Genomic DNA, 17,146 nt, shown 5'->3' on the forward strand with positions numbered 1-17,146 from the left:
GGTTCGGATTCAAAGAAACCGAACCCGCTCATCTCTATTAGAAATGTGCTCAACATGGACAAAACTGAACTCATCATCTTTCCCCCATCCAGAGCAACACCCCCTACCAATATCTCTATCAATGTTGACAACACCACATTTACCCCGATCCCCAACTCCGCAGCTTGGGCGTCACTCTTGACTCCTCCCTCTCCTATGCACCCCACATCCAAGCGCTGGCACAATCCTGTCGGTTCCAGCTACGTAACATTGCTTGTATCAGGCCATTTCTCTCCCAGCGTGCAGCTAAACTTATCATCCACTCACTGGTCATCTCACAACTTGACTACGGCAATATTGTCCTCACTGGCCTCGCTTGCTCCCCTCCAATCTGTCCTGAACTGCGCAGCTAGGCTTATCTTCTTCTCCTGCCGCTCCACATCTGCCACTCCCCATCGACAAAATCTATACTGGCTCCCATTCCCCTACAGAATCCTCTTCAAACTCCTCACTATCACATACACGGCCATCTCTAATTCCACTGCTCCCTACATCTCCAACCTCCTCTCCCTTCATACTCACTCCCACCCCCTACGGCCGACCAATGACGTTGCCTCTCCACCGACCTGGTCACTGTTTCCCATGCTCGAGTTCAAGACTATGCCCGTGCTGCACCCCTTCAGTGGAGCGCACTCCCCCGCTCCATTAGACTCTCCCCGACCTTCCAAAACTTCAAACGGGCACTAAAAACCCACCTATTCATCAAAGCATATCTTCCCGATGCATAACCTAGTCCTGAGGCCGCTCCTTCATCCCCCTACCTCATGCCTTGAACATCTCTGCTTTGCTTACATCCTGCCATCAGGCTACCTCCCGCTTGCTTGCACCTCATGTCACCTGTCTGTCGACCCTTCCCACTAGATTGTTAGGTCTTCAGAGCAGGGCCCTCTTTCCTCTTGTTATCTAAACCCTCTTCTCGACACACTTCACTCGCAGCTCTCCCCTACTCAGCGACCATCTTTACCCACTCTTTCTCCTGCTGGTAAAGGCTCATCTCTATCTATGTCCGCCAGGTCCTAGTAGTACGATGATCACTCACTCGCTACTTACATCTTACCTGTATTATGTCTTGAGAATTGTGGTGCTCCTTGTTACCTGTACTCTGTGTCTGATATTTATTTACTGTAATGCTAAGTTTTTTCTCCCTGTACTGTCCTTTGTACGGCGCTGCGAAACACTAGTGGCACCTTCTAAATAAAGTATATTAATAATTTTAATAGTCAAAACTGTGGAGTAAAAAAGTCTATGGCAGGTAATGCAGCCTCGTCAGCCATTTACCTCACCACACGTTCCTGCTCCAATCAGACGCCCATTAGCCACTGCAGACACATTTCAGCTCACACCCCCTGGAGGTGGCAAGCTGAAATGTGCAAAAAGCTGTCTGTGCGCCCAAAGAACACTTTTCCCTGCCGTGCCCATTACTTTAGTCAGGTTTTGCCGCTTTATGCAGCTAAACCCTGTCTAATTGGGCGCTATAAGCGCAATAATTAAAGGGTGCCCAAAACAACTGAATTGCAACAATGGGTGCCCATTAATTATATCAGCTTTAAAAACCATTGAATTCCCCATTAGTGCTTTGAGTGTGCACCTGCATTTTTCTTTAAGCTGCAGAGGCCTGCGGGTGGGCTGAGAACATCTTGCTGCAGACGCAGCAGCACTGCTTGTTCAGGAGCAGGAACCCTGTAGCTTTTAAGCTATTGCAAAACTGTAGGATCACAGCATGGCCTGCAAGCTTTTGGCTGACATGACATGCCAGGAACCAGGACTTATAGTTCTGCACCAGCCATGCGGGCCATGCCTAGCTCTTTCTCAGTATACTGTATTTTACTGTATGTGCTGTCATTGCTGCCACAGTGCAGTCTTAGGCTATGTCACTGATTTGCCAACGCAAGCCATATCTTATACCTCTTCTATTAAGTACATTTTCTTCACAAAACGTTCATGTTTTTCATGGAAGTAACATATACGACATGTTCTAATTATAAGTTTGAAGGAATGAAAGGTATATTTATGGGTTTATTATTATTATTATTATTATTATTATTATTATGTGTTAGATAAGCACTTTCTGCCTATCCTCCTGTTCATCTAGCTCGTTAAATGACAAGTTTCATGTTTAGCTGCATTCCAGGATCTTCTGTTTCTGCAGAAACACAAAGAGAAGAATCTTAGAAAGAATTCATGTAAGAATGAAGAGTCTGAGGGGGAAAAATCATGGAAGGACATTCATTGTTCTTATAGTATCTATACATTCTGTAGAAAGTGGTGTGCACTTGTGTCACATACAGCTGGATGTGCCGGTAATATGCTGACAGTGGGTCTGATTCAGAGTTCGATGCAGGTTTGATATAGCATGCAGATTCCCGATTATCTGGTATCTGCATCTGCGCAAAGTCCGTTCTGCGCATGAGTAGAGCGGAACTTGTGATGTCACTAGCAGTTCCCATCTGATGCTGCCTGATTGACAGGCAGTGGGATTGAGGGGGTGGGCAGGGGCATGGGAGGAGGCCTGCATTCCGGGAAGTCGGGGGAAGTCACCCCTATTTTCTGGGTGGTGTTGGGGGTAGAGTCAAGGGTCTGAAACTAACCATGCAGACTTCCTGGCCTTGCAGCCTCCGCTTCCACTGGACAACTGAGTATACTGAGGCTTACTCAGCTGCCGCTGATGGTTGCAATTTTGGATCCCAGCTTGCAACGTTGGTTGCAGTGCTGGGACTGCAGTTACATGCAGGAGGCGTCACTTCTACTGAGACATCTCCTGCATGTTCCTTATTACAATCTCTGAATCATGCTCCAGGCAAGTACAAGTGACACATATATACAGAGTACTAAATATCTGTAACATGCAGAGCAGAGTGCACCTGTAACATGCAGAGCAGAGTGCACCTGTACAGCATACCTCCCAACTGTCACGATTTTTGTTGGGCAGTCACATTATTTTTGGGACTGTCCCGCTGTCCCACCCGCGGGCCACAGTGTCCCGTGGTGGGGGGCAGTTGGGAGGCTCCTATCACTCACTGCTCTGCAGCGTCTATTCACGGGACTCAGAGGGACTGGGGGCATGCCAGCAGCTCACAGAGCGCTGGCCATACCCCCCATAGTGATGGAAAATGGAGTCTAGTGATCGCGGTACTCTCATGAAGCCACACCCCCTTTTCCATAGACCACACCCCTTTGCGGCCATGCGTGGCAAAGCTGGATTTAGAAGTATAGTATGGTATGCCTAGATATACAGATGTAGCCATGCTCATTGTGGCTACATCTTGCTGCGATCTCGCCTTGTTAGGTGGGACTGCATTCACATGAATGGTAATGGCAAATGCAGCAGCTCTGCAAGGCTATGCTTGCCTAGCTGTGCCGAGTGCTTGTTTAGTGCAGATGTAGCCACGATGAGCGTGGCTACATCTGTACTGTACACAGTAAAGAGAGTCTGCTTCTGAATAGCCCAGATTAGTTGCACTGTGGAGACTTACTGGCAGGGCACCCGGCTTCTAAATACACAGGTAATTGAACTGTAAAGATATTCTGGGCAGGTCCTCTGAATAACTCAGATTCATAACACTGTGAAGAAACATGGGTGGTCTTCAGTTTGCCGGCTGTCGCGATCCCGGCGCATAGTATACCGGTGCCGGAATCCCGACAGCCGGCATACCGACACCTTTTCTACCTCTTGGGGGTCTACGGCCCCCCTGTAGGGAGATGAGATAGTGTAGCGAGCGCAGCGAGCCCGCAAGGGGCTCATTTGCGCTCGCCCAGCTGTCAGTATGCCAGTGGCCGGGATTCCGGCGCCAGAATGCTGGCCGCCGGGAGCCCGGCTGCCGGCATACCATACTACACCCAAGAAATACAGATCTTCCAGTACAGATGACTAGCTCCATTAAGCAGAACAGAGCTCAACCCACAAATGAGTGTCAAACGGAAATCCCTAAATATCATCCTAAGTCCAGAAACCGGCCAAGGTTCTGAACTCAGCTGTAGCAATCAAAAGTCAGAACACAGTTCATCATAACAACCCCTGGTCTGCACATCTGACTGGTTGCCAGGAGACTGATTAAAGCCACTAGCGCTAACCTAACCAGGAACTGCTGAACAGTGCTTCTTCCAGATCCGAACTGTTCCTTTTACCCTTGCCTTCTCTCTCCTTCTCCTACCTATAGATACTAGAGATGAGCGGGTTCGGTTCTCCAAGATCCGAACCCCCCCGAACTTCACCTATTTTACACGGTTCCGAGGCAGCCCCGGATCTTCCCGCCTTGCTCGGTTAACCCGAACGTGGCCGAACATCATCATCCCGCTGCCGGATTCTCGCGAGATTCGTATTCGATATAAAGAGCCGCGCGTCGCCGCCATTTTCACTTGTGATTGGAGATTGAACGGAGAAGATGTGGCTGCGTTCTCTCCCTGAAAAGCTCCGTATCAGTGCTCAGTGTGCTGCAAATATCTGTGCTCAGTGTGCTGCAAATATCTGTGCTTAGTGTGCTGAAAATATCTATGTTCTCTGCCTGAAAACGCTCCATATCTGTGCTCAGTGTGCTGCAAATGTCTGTGCTCAGTGTGCTGCAATGTGGGGACTGGAGACCACCAGTATATAATTATAGTAGTACAGTACAGTAGGCCATTGCTGTATCTTGCAGCTCTGTGTCAAGTATACTATCTCTGTGCTGCATTATTGTGAGCAGTATATAGTAGGACAGTGCAGCATTTTGATGACCAGCAGTATACATATAGTACAGTGCAGTAGGCCATTGCTGTATCTTGCAGCTCTGTGTCAAGTATACTATATCTGTGCTGCATTATTGTGAGCAGTATATAGTAGGACAGTGCAGCATTTTGGTGACCAGCAGTATACATATAGTACAGTACAGTAGGCCATTGCTGTATCTTGCAGCTCTGTGTCAAGTATACTATCTCTGTGCTTCATTATTGTGAGCAGTATATAGTAGGACAGTGCAGAATTTTGGTGACCAGCAGTATACATATAGTACAATACAGTACAATAGGCCATTGCTGTATCTTGCAGCTCTGTGTCAAGTATACTATCTCTGTGCTGCATTATTGTGAGCAGTATATAGTAGGACAGTGCAGCATTTTGGTGACCAGCAGTATACATATAGTACAGTACAGTAGGCCATTGCTGTATCTTGCAGTTCCGTGTCACTTCAAGTATCCATATCTGTGCTGCATTGTTGTGAGCAGTATATAGTAGTACAGTGCAGCATTTTGGTGACCACCAGTATATATAGTAGTACAGTACAGTACAGTAGGCCATTGCTGTATCTTGCAGCTCTGTGTCACTTCTAGTATCCTGATCAGTGCTTAATATCTGTGCTCAGTGTCAGTGCTGCATTGTGGTGACCAGTATACTACAGTACAATAGTCCAGTGCTGTTCTCGCTGCTCAGTGTCACTTCTCCGTAGTATCATCAGTGCTCAGTAAAATCAGTGCTCAGTATAATCAGTGCTCAGTATAATCAGTGCTCAGTATAATCAGTGATCAGTATAATCAGTGCGCTGCTAGACGTGCGCCCATTTTCCGCCATTAGTGCATTGGGATTTAGACAATTGATGAAGTTATTGTGTCCCCGGTACAAAATCCCATCTAGATTCCACTTCACTAGGCAGGCAAAAGCGAGATTTTACCAATTAATATCAGTGATTTATAATTAATAATTAATTACAGTGATGTTGCTAAATGATTACAGTGATTTTGTCATTTTCTTCCAGTGATTTGGACCAATAATACCATTGATTAGAACAAATAATTCCAGTGATTTTGGCATTTTCTTCCAGTGATTTGGACCAATAATACCATTGATTAGAACGAATAATTCCAGTGATTTTGTCATTTTCTTCCAGTGATTTGGACCAATAATACCATTGATTAGAACGAATAATTCCTGTGATATTGAGGTGTTTGTGTCGCTTAGCTTAGCCGTCCAGCGACCTTGGTGCACCTCTTTTTCTCTTTTCTTTTCATCATGTGCTGCTTGGGGCCAATTTTTTTAAGTGCCATCCTGTCTGCCGCTGCAGTGCCACTCCTAGATGGGCCAGGTGTTTGTGCCGCCCTCTTGGGTCGCTTAGCTTAGTCATCCAGCGACCTCGGTGCATATTTTAGGACTAAAAATAATATTGTGAGGTGTGAGGTGTTCAGAATAGACGGGAAATGAGTGGAAATTATGGTTATTGAGGTTAATAATACTATAGGATCAAAATTACCCCCAAATTCTATGATTTAAGCTGTTTTTGAGGGTTTTTAAAAAAAAAACACCCGAATCCAAAACACACCCGAATCCGACAAAAAATCTTCAGGGAGGTTTTACCAAAACGCATCCGAATCCAAAACCAAAACCCGAAAAATTTCCAGTGCACATCTCTAAGATACCCACCACACCATCTGTCTATCCTCACTCTGTATGCTCTGTGCATAGCCTAGCCTTACAAGTTATTAAGACTCTGTCTCCCTACTCCCTGCCTCACTTTTCCCCCAAATCACTGGGTCTCATTTTGCCTTACCCCAGATATCACCTTCTCTATCATCTACTCACACACTATACCCTGTTCTCCCATCTTTCTTCTTGCTTCCTTGCCATCTTGGCCAATGGCCATACTTACCACACATTTGTCTATCTAGTGTCTCTCACACTGCCTCTTACTCCTCACCCATCCCCCACATCTCACTTTGCACACAATATCTTGCTACCCAATTCCCATAATTCACCCTCACTCATACCCCAACTCTTGCATTGCCAACATCACCAATTTTATCCATGTTTGCCACCTTCCCTCCACTTCTCAGCTGTCCTCTGGAATGAAAGATCAGTCTGTAAGAAATCCTATATCCTATTTATCTCAAAGCCTCTTACTTGTCCTCAGAGAGACCTGAATTCCCACTGATAATTCTTCTACTGAAGCTCTCTACCACCAGGGCATCTTTTTTCACCACTGTACCAGACCTGGTGGTGTGGGCACCTTTTTCTCTTCCAGTTAAACCTTCCATTAAATACTATTCAAACCCCCCCCCGCCCCCCACCCCCAATCTATTTATCTTTTTTCCCATGCTCATTGAGTGTTCCAGTCATCTACTATTTCTGGGGCCCCTTATCTCACTTCCTTAATAATTTTGCAGCCAAAGGGGCTTCTGAAAATATCTTAGTGTCTTGGCTGATATCTTGTGCACAGAGACGCCCACCTCCGGTGTCTCACATCTGCCGCAGACATACAAAAGACAGAACACCAGGAACGTCGGTCGCATGTCGGTGCACCATCGCACATCTGGGACAGTCTATGCTGTTTGAAAATGTGTCTCTTGGATAAGAGTCTGGGGCCTCTCCAACTGCATATTCACAGAGCAGAGGCGGAACTACCGCCAGTGCAACCAGTGCGTTGCACTGGGGCCCGCCACTGTCCAGGGGCCCAAAGCATGTAATGAGTCAAACTGACTCATTACATGCCGCTGTGTGCTGCGGGCAACCGCTGCCCGCAGCACACAGCCGCCCGAACAGAGAGGAGAGGAGCGCAGCGCCACAGGGGGAGAAGAAGGAGGAGGGAGCCGCAGCAGCGCTTTGTTACTGGTTGAGGCGCTGCTGCTGCTGTCCCTCTGCTTCACTATAGGCTGTCTTCCGAGAACAGCCTATAGTGAAGCAGAGGGGCAGCAGCAGCAGCGCCTCCAGCAATAACACAGCGCTGCTGCGGCTCACTCCTCCACCTCCCTCCTTCTCTCCTGCCCGGGAATCGTGACCAGAAGCTGCACCGAGGAGCCTGAGCCAGCGGAGAGGGTAAGTATAATTCTTTCTTTCTTTCTTTCTTTCTTTCTTTCTTTCTTTCTTTCTTTCTTTCTTTCTTTCTTTCTTTCTTTCTTTCTCTTTCTTTCTTTCTTTCTTTCTTTCTTTCTTTCTTTCTTTCTCTTTCTTCCTTTCTTTCTCTTTCTTTCTTTCTTTCTTTCTTTCTTTCTGTTTTTCTTTCTTTCCATCTACAAAAAGGGGGACTATCTTTCCCGCCATGTGTAAAAAGGGGGAATCTGCCTGCCGCACTGTGTAAAAAGGGGGAATCTGCCTGCCGCAATGTGTAAAAAGGGGGAATCTGCTTGCCGCAATGTGTAAAAAGGGGGAATTTGCTTGCCGTAATGTGTAAAAAGGGGGAATCTGCCTGACGCAATGTGTAAAAAGGGGGAATCTGCCTGATGTAATGTGTAAAAAGGGGGAATCTGCCTGCCGTAATGTGTAAAAAGGGGGAATCTGCCTGCCGCAATTTGTAAAAAGGGGGATGCTGTCTGCCGCAATGTGTAAAAAAGGGACGCTGTCTGCCGCTATGTGTAAAAAGGGCACGCTGTCTGCCGTTATGTGTAAAAAGTGTACGCTGTCTGCCGTTATGTGTAAAAAGGGGACGCTGTCTGTCGTTATGTGTAAAAAGGGCACGCTGTCTGCCGTTATGTGTAAAAAGTGTACGCTGTCTGCCGCTATGTTTAACTAGGGCACGCTGTCTGCCGTTATTTGTAAAAAGTGTACGCTGTCTGCCGCTATGTGTAACAAGGGCACGCTGTCTGCCGTTATGTGTAAAAAGGGGACGCTGTCTGCCGTTATGTGTAAAAAGTGTACGCTGTCTGCCGTTATGTGTAAAAAGGGCACGCTGTCTGCCGTTATGTGTAAAAAGTGTACGCTGTCTGCAGCTATGTTTAACTAGGGCACGCTGTCTGCCGTTATGTGTAAAAAGTGTACGCTGTCTGCCGCTATGTGTAACAAGGGCACGCTGTCTGCTGTTATATGTAAAAAAGGGGACGCTGTCTGCCGCTATGTGTAAAAAGGGCACGCTGTCTGCCGTTATGTGTAAAAAGGGGGACGCTGTCTGCCGTAATGTGTAAAAAGGGGACGCTGTCTGCTGTAATGTGTAAAAAGAGGAATCTGTCCGCCATAAGGTGTAAAAGGGTCTCTACCTGGTGTAGTGGGGCTACTGTGCGGTGTAATTTGAATAATGGAGACTACTGTGCACCGTTTTATGAATTGGAATTATTTTGTGGCCACACCCCTTCCCCACGAAGCCACGCCACTATGTATTTCTGCGCGCGCCTACGGCATGCAGGGGTGGGGCTCCGATGCCTTTTCTTGCACACAGTGCTAAAATGTCTAGTTACGGCACTGTTGCTAGGTATCCATTTCTCTGGCCCTGAGCAGGTCCCCACCACCAGATCCTCTCCAGGGGTGAGGGGGTGGACTTGGATGGGATAAGGGGCCCAAAGCATTTTGTCGCACCTGGGCGCACCGCTCGCTAGTTCCGCCACTGTCACAGAGCAACACTAGGGCACACCCAAAAAACGTCCCTAACACGTCTGCGGCTTTCTAGCCACCCATTGTTACCTCTCCCAAACGCTGGCTAAATGTCACTCAGTATGAGAATAATGGGGACATTTACTAAACAGTGATAAGAGCAGAGAAGTGAGCCAGTGGAGAAGTTGCCCATGGCAACCAATCAGCACCAAAGTAACATCTATAATTTGCATACTATAAAATGATACAGAGCTGCTGATTGGTTGATGGGGCCACTTCTCCACTGGCTCACTTCTCCGCTCTTATCACTGCTTAGTATATGCCCCCCTAAATCTCTTCGGCATGCACCACCGCCAATCCATCACTGCGCTTGTGCAGAACGGCTTTGGCGCATGCGCAGTAGCAAAACATTGCTCCACCGCATCCACAATCGACATTGCGTCCACCCAGAGACAGAACATTGGAGAACATACAGTATGTTCACTTGGAGAAGGTGCAATGGGTGGTTTGATACATATTTGGCAGGCGATAGTGTCGTTAGGAAGAGGGTGAGCTCAGCTGATGCTGCAGTATCTATATGTGTGCACAAAGTTATGGAAATGCTCTGTGATACACAAAGGATGCAGCCGCCTGCTTTGCATGCAGCCTATCCGTGTTTGCTTTCGGAAAGATGTATCGTGTTCTACTGGCAGCTTCCTGTAATGTTGAGCAATTATACATTCACTCAGAGATTAACTCTCTTATGTCCTGAGCCAATGAAATGCAGTTTTGTATTGCACCCCTGAAAGACAAACAATACCCTATTTTTGAGCGACAATTTATTGACCATGTAAAAACTTAAATAGACTCAGAAGTCCACTTAGTGCAGGTTGCTGGTTTGTATAGATTTCGGCGTGTGGGCGTTCCAGCTGAGCGTGAGCCTGACAGCCAATTAAAGAAAAATTCTACTTCCAATAAAGTTCTATTCAAACGCAGCGTCCCTAAAGGCTAAACAGTTAAACTGCGGAAGCAGGTTACATTATTCTCACACCCGCCCTCCCCAGTCTCCCTTCAGGCTTATGGTTGAAATCAACATTTACATTTTCAGGTCTAACTGTTTTGCAGAGTGCAGCAAAATTGTTGTGGCAATAAAAAGCAAAAGAAATAAAATAAAATAAAAAAAACCCAGGGCTGCCTGCCAACTTTAATTGTAGTGAATAGTAAAGGAGAAGTGAGAGCTCTATTTTCCTACTTTTTCTACTGTACCAATAACTCATAAGTAGATAGGTTAGAAAATAATAGTATACAGTATGCATATTTTTCCACCAGAGTGCAGTAGAAAAGACGATGACATTTCTGTGTAGAGTTCCCTTCTAATAACAGAATGTCATTTTTTTCTCTCTTCTTCTGTCTGCTGTATTGGGGACTTTAGAAAGTGCTTTTTCCCATTGGAGATGAGTAAAACGGGTTCAGTATGATTTACCGGCGGCGGGGATGCTGGCTTTCAGTATACCGATTGCCAGTATGCCAGCTGCGGGGCGAGTGCATAAAGTCCCCTTGTGGCCTAGCTGCGCTAGCCATGCTGCGGGCTCCGTGGCTCGCTGCTCTCGCCACAGGTTCTATTCCCGCTCTATAGGTGTCATGGTCACACACGAGTGTGAATCTCCCCTGTTCGCCGGGATCCAAACAGCGGGCAAATTATCTGCATCCTAGTAAAACTATTATATTTATCTTTTTTTTTTTTTTTTAAGTGGCTCTTCAATAAACGGTTAATGCATACTTAACTGCTCTTCCGGAAGTTGCAGGAGACTCCCAATTTTTTCGAAACGTCCCCCCCTTCGTAGTGAAGTGGGCAGGATGGGGAGATTAACAGGGGAATTTGGCACTGTATGGAAGGGCAAATTGCATCAGTTTAACCCCACCCCTCACAGCGGACCCAAGAATCATGCCATTTTCCCCGTGTTGGTAGCGTGGCCTAATGACATGAGCACCGTGTGTGTGTGTGTGTGTGTGTGTGTGTGTCCCAAAGTGTGCAGCAGCATCTCCTCTCCAGCCTTTTCCCGGAAATGAGACATCAAAAGTAGGTAAGTATGGGTTAATGCAGAGGTTATCAGTCGTGCCCTCAAGGCACCCCAACGGTCCAGGTTTTAAGTATACCCATGCTTGGCCACAGGTGACTTAATTAGCACCTCAGTTAATTTGATTTAACCATATGTGCTGAGCCATGGATATTCTTAAAACCTGGACCGATGGGGTACCTCGAGGACCGCGTTTGGGAACCTCTGGGTTAATGTGAAAGGGTTAAATTTTTTGGACTGAGTGTGGGTCAAGATTAGGATTAGGTTAGCTATATGTTTTTTATTATTATTATTATTATTATTATTATGTTTAGATATAAATCGAGAGAAAATATTACACAGTGCCTGGCTTCGGATGGGGCTGCCAGGTCTGTTGTTTAAATCAGATTTATGACCGGGTCCAGCAGTAGTGGAAGGTATAACAAAAGTGGAGGCGTTTTTCAGCTCAAGTACTGACACTGATGAATTACACATGTTCTCTAGCTGAATAAAAGTAGATGAAATGTGTCATTCATGAGTGTCCCGGTTTAAAGGGATAGCAGGGTAAGACTAGGTAGGCATGATATTTTTCAATGTCATCTTAGTTAGATTGCCTGCTGCATGGTGTCAGGCTCCAGGAGCTTACCTCCGGAACCTGTCAGTGCTGCGCGGCCGCGGTGAAGCTCGGCGGAGCTGGTGGCAGTGACGTTTCGGCTGCCGGAGTGTGGGAGACAGGGAACCTGCTGGGTAAGAAGGCATGCTCCTGTGTGTCTGCAGTACTGGGAGCCGCCATGTTGGAGATCAAGGTTCTCTGTGTCCAATTGCTAAACTCTGTGGTATGCTCAATCCAATAGGAGGCAGCTTCCTCTTACAAAAAGGGTCAGCCCACTCTTGCATGCTGCCAGTGCATTAAGTTACTGCCTAGAGCAGACGCTGCAGCCCTGAGGTGATCCCTGTGGTTTCTGTGATCCAAAGGGTCTCCAACTCCATTGTGCAAGCCAGTCTGTCACCTTCCACTGCACCTCTGTCGGCGGCTTCACCGTTCCGCAGTCCGCAGCTGTTTGCGTCCGGGTGCCCTGCGACTTTAGAGGGGCTCCCTGGTAATCCGCAATGTCTCCTAGCCAAGTCTATTCTGCATTCAATCCACAGTCTTCAAAGCAGCAATAGCCAGTGTTCTTCATTCACGTCTTCGCAACATTCATTCTTCCAACAGTTATATTTAGTGTTCTTAGGTCACGTCTCCGCAGCATTCATTCTTCAACAGTTATTCTCAGTCACGCCTCTGCAGCAATCATTCTTCGACAGTTATATTCAGTGTTCTTCAGTCACGCCTCTGCAGCATTCATTCTTTAGTAGATTTTTTCAGAGTTCTTCAGTCACACCACCGCAGCATCCATTCTTCTACAGTTACAATCAGTGTCCTTCAGTCACGCCACTGCAGCATTCATCCTTCAACAGTATTATCCAGTGTTCTTCAGTCACGCCTCGTCAGCATTCAGTCTTCAACAGCGATCCTTTGAGTTCTTCAGCCACGTCTCTAAGTGAACTTTCTTTCAGCTCCTTCCAGAGTATCCTGGTCCTAAGCTCTGTTCTGCAGATTCTCATCCCAGGCCCAAGAGTTATATGAGAAGGAATTACATCCGTCCTCCACAATTCCTCCCTGCTTCCACGGCCACTCCTCCAACGAACTCCCAGCCTTCGGATTGTCAACTTCAGACCGCCATGAAACATGGTGATCTTTTCCTCACCCTGAAATACAGTACCTTAGGAGACATATGACCAGGGGTTAACGTGAGACGGAACGGCGTTCTGCCTCCTCCGGCTCACCTAACCCGATGTGTGCCCGGCGCCGCATGGAGATGCCAGGTGCCCGCTGAGATTGTGTTACCAGTGGGCACCCTGCTCTCTCTCCACAGCAGAGTGGGTGGCAGGAGCTCACTACTGAGCTCTGTCAGTGTGCATTATGGGAGAGACGTCGTGACGTCTGTCCCATAGTGCTGAGGAGCGGACGCCAGAAGGACTGCAGCGGTCGGACGCAGGAGCGGGGTTTGGTGAGTATGGTGTGGTTTTTTTTTTCATACTGTATGTGTGAGTGGTTCTACAGGGGGCAAGCTACTGTGGGTAAACTACAAGGGTGCAAACTACAGGGGGCATAACTACAGGGACATTACTACTTGGGGGCATTACTACTGGGGGTCAAACTACAAGGGGGCATAACTACAGGGGCTAAACTACTGGGGGCATTACTACTTGGGGGCTAAACTACAAGGGGGCAAACTACAGGGGGGCATTACTACTGGGGCATTACTACAAGAGAGGAAAACTACAAGGGGGCTAAACTACTGGGGACATAACTACAGGGACTAAACTACTGGGGGCATTACTACTTGGGCGCATTACTACTTGGGGGCATTACTACTGGGGGCATTACTACTGGGGGCTAAACTACTGGGGGCATTACTAATGGGGGCTAACTACTGGAGGCAAACTACATGGGGGCTAAACTACTGGGGGCATTACTACTGAGGGGCTAAACTACTGGGGGCATACCTGCAGGGCTAAACTACAGCGGGCATTACCACGGGGGGATAATCTAAAGGGGGGGGGGGGGTTAAACTACTGGGGTCATAAGTGCAGGGGCATTACCACTGGGGGCTAAACTACTGGGGGCATAACTACAGGGGCATAACTACTGGGGCTAATTGGGGGCAATACTACACCATTATTACCATTAAGGGCATTGCTGATGGGGGCACTACGAAAGAGGGCATTGTAAAGGGGGCACTTCATAAGGGGCATCACTCCTGGGGACATAAGGGGCATTACTACTGGGGGCATTGCATAAGGGACACCACTACTATGGGCTCTATGTGGGAACTACCAGTACAGTGAACATTGCATAAGGAGCACTACTACTGTGGTCATTGTATAAGGGGCGCTACTGCTGTGGGCATTATGTGTATTACGGGGTGCTACTACTGTCGGCATAATGTGTATTAGGAGTGCTACTACTGTGGGCATCATTACTATTGTGTGACCATGCCCTTTTTAGACCACACCCCCTTTTGGGGAGCGCGCCTACGGCGTGCGCAATACCTTTGTTACATGGGCGCCGGGGGGAGAGGGGGTGAGTTCCACCACCTCTCTATAGGGACACTTTAAGCACTGCATATGACTACTTTCAGAGTGATGATTGTCTGTGTGAATGCCACTGTGCCCATATTTTGTAAGGCCAGATGAACATTGCTTTGTAAGGCCAGATGAACATTGCATGGGCTCCTCCACTTTTTGAGCTGTCTCTTTTATTGCCAGAAGATTTCAGTTGCTTCAATTAGACACCTCCTCACCAGAAATCGGGGCACGTAGGTTAGAGAAGCCCCAGCCTCTCATTAACCTTCTCACCTGCCCACTACTGCTGACGCTCTATAACAGTGCAGCCGCAGCAGCACATCATGCAGGAAAGAGAGAAGACTCCCCAGGACAGCACGGCACACTTGAAGGTCTTTTGTTTTCTGACTCTACCTAGCCTACTCACAGCTACAGCCGTCTAATTCATTCTTTTAATTTTCAGCAAATGTTCACCTCTCTGCAATAGCAGATCCTCTCTCCAAATATAACACTCTTGTCTCCTGATCCATATGTGCCACACCTAGCAACAGCCCTTAATGAAGTATAAGAATACACACTTCCATTTGGAGTTTCACGTACAGGGATCAGGAGACACAGGGCCCAGTCACACCTGATCGCAGCAGCAAGATTGTTCTCTAATGGGCAAAACCATGTGCACTACAGGGGGGTGGGGGGGCTTTAGATGTAACGTGCAGAGAGAGTTAGATTTGGGTGGGGTGTGTTCAAACTGAAATCTAAATTGCAGTGCGAAAATAAAGCAGACAGTATTTACCCTGCACAGAAACAATAACCCACCCAAATCTAACTCTCTCTGCACATGTTACATCTGCCCCACCTTCAGTGCAACATAGTTTCTCTAACGTCCTAGTGGATGCTGGGGACTCCGTAAGGACCATGGGGAATAGACAGGCTCCGCAGGAGACAGGGCACTTTAAGAAATAATTTGGATACTGGTGTGTTCTGGCTCCTCCCTCTATGTCCCTCCTCCAGACCTCAGTTAGAATCTGTGCCCGGACGAGCTGGGTGCTACTTAGTGAGCTCTCCTGAGCTTGCTAAAAAGAAAGTATTTTGTTAGGTTTTTTTATTTTCAGAGAGATCTGCTGGCAACAGACTCTCTGCTACGTGGGACTGAGGGGAGAGAAGCAGCCCTACTCTCTGAAGCTAGGTCCTGCTTCTTAGGCTACTGGACACCATTAGCTCCAGAGGGATCGTACACAGGATCGCACCCTTGGTCGTCCGATCCCGGAGCCGCGCCGCCGTCCCCCTCGCAGAGCCAGAAGACAGAAGCCGGTGACAGAAGCAAGAAGACTTCGAAATCGGCGGCAGAAGACTCCAGTCTTCATATGAGGTAGCGCACAGCACTGCAGCTGTGCGCCATTTCTCCCACACTAAACCCACATACTCCGGTCACTGTAGGGTGCAGGGCGCAGGGGGGGGGGGGGCGCCCTGGGCAGCAATTAGAGACCTCTTGGCAAAAGTGGGCATATATACAGTTGGGCACTGTATATATGCATGGGCCCCCGCCATATTTTTGCACAGAAACGCGGGACAGAAGCCCGCCGCTGAGGGGGCGGGGCTTCTTCCTCAGCACTTACCAGCACCATTTTCTCTCCACAGCTCCGCTGAGAGGAAGCTCCCCAGGCTCTCCCCTGCAGAATCACGATAGAAGAGGGTAGAAAGAGAGGGGGGGCACATAAATTTGGCGCAAAAACAGTATATACAGCAGCTACTGGGTTAACACTAAGTTACTGTGTGATTCCTGGGACATATAGTGCTGGGGTGTGTGCTGGCATACTCTCTCTCTGTCTCTCCAGAAGGCCTTGTGGGGGAACTGTCTTCAAATAGAGCATCCCGTGTGTGTGGTGTGTCAGTACGCTTGTGTCGGCATGTTTGACGAGGAAGGCTATGTGGAAACAGAGCGGGAACAAATGAATGTGGGGTTGCCGCCGACACCCGATTGGATGGATATGTGGAAGGTTTTAAATGATAATGTTACTTCCTTGCATAAAAGGTTAGATAAAGCTGAAGCCTTGGGACAGCCGGGGTCTCAGCCCATGCCTGATCCTATGTCGCAGAGGCAGTCAGGGTCTTAGAAGTGCCCACTATCCCAAATTGTTGACACAGATGTCGACACGGATTCTGACTCCAGTGTCGATGGCGATGATGCAAAGTTACAGCCTAAAATGGCTAAAGCCATCCGTTACATGATTATAGCAATGAAAGATGTGTTGCACATCACAGAGGAAACCCCAGTCCCTGACAAGAGGGTTTATATGTATGGGGAAAAAAGGCAAGAGGTGACCTTTCCCCCTTCACATGAGTTAAATGAGTTATGTGAAAAGGCTTGGGAATCTCCAGATAGAAAACTGCAGATTTCCAAACTGATGCTTATGGCGTATCCTTTCTAGAGATGAGCGCCTGAAATTTTTCGGGTTTTGTGTTTTGGTTTTGGGTTCGGTTCCGCGGCCGTGTTTTGGGTTCGAACGCGTTTTGGCAAAACCTCACCGAATTTTTTTTGTCGGATTCGGGTGTGTTTTGGATTCGGGTGTTTTTTTCCAAAAACACTAAAAAACAGCTTAAATCATAGAATTTGGGGGTCATTTTGATCCCAAAGTATTATTAACCTCAAAAACCATAATTTACACTCATTTTCAGTCTATTCTGAATACCTCACACCTCACAA

Source organism: Pseudophryne corroboree, chromosome 10 (genome assembly GCF_028390025.1).
Source record: "Pseudophryne corroboree isolate aPseCor3 chromosome 10, aPseCor3.hap2, whole genome shotgun sequence".
NCBI lineage: Eukaryota > Metazoa > Chordata > Amphibia > Anura > Myobatrachidae > Pseudophryne > Pseudophryne corroboree.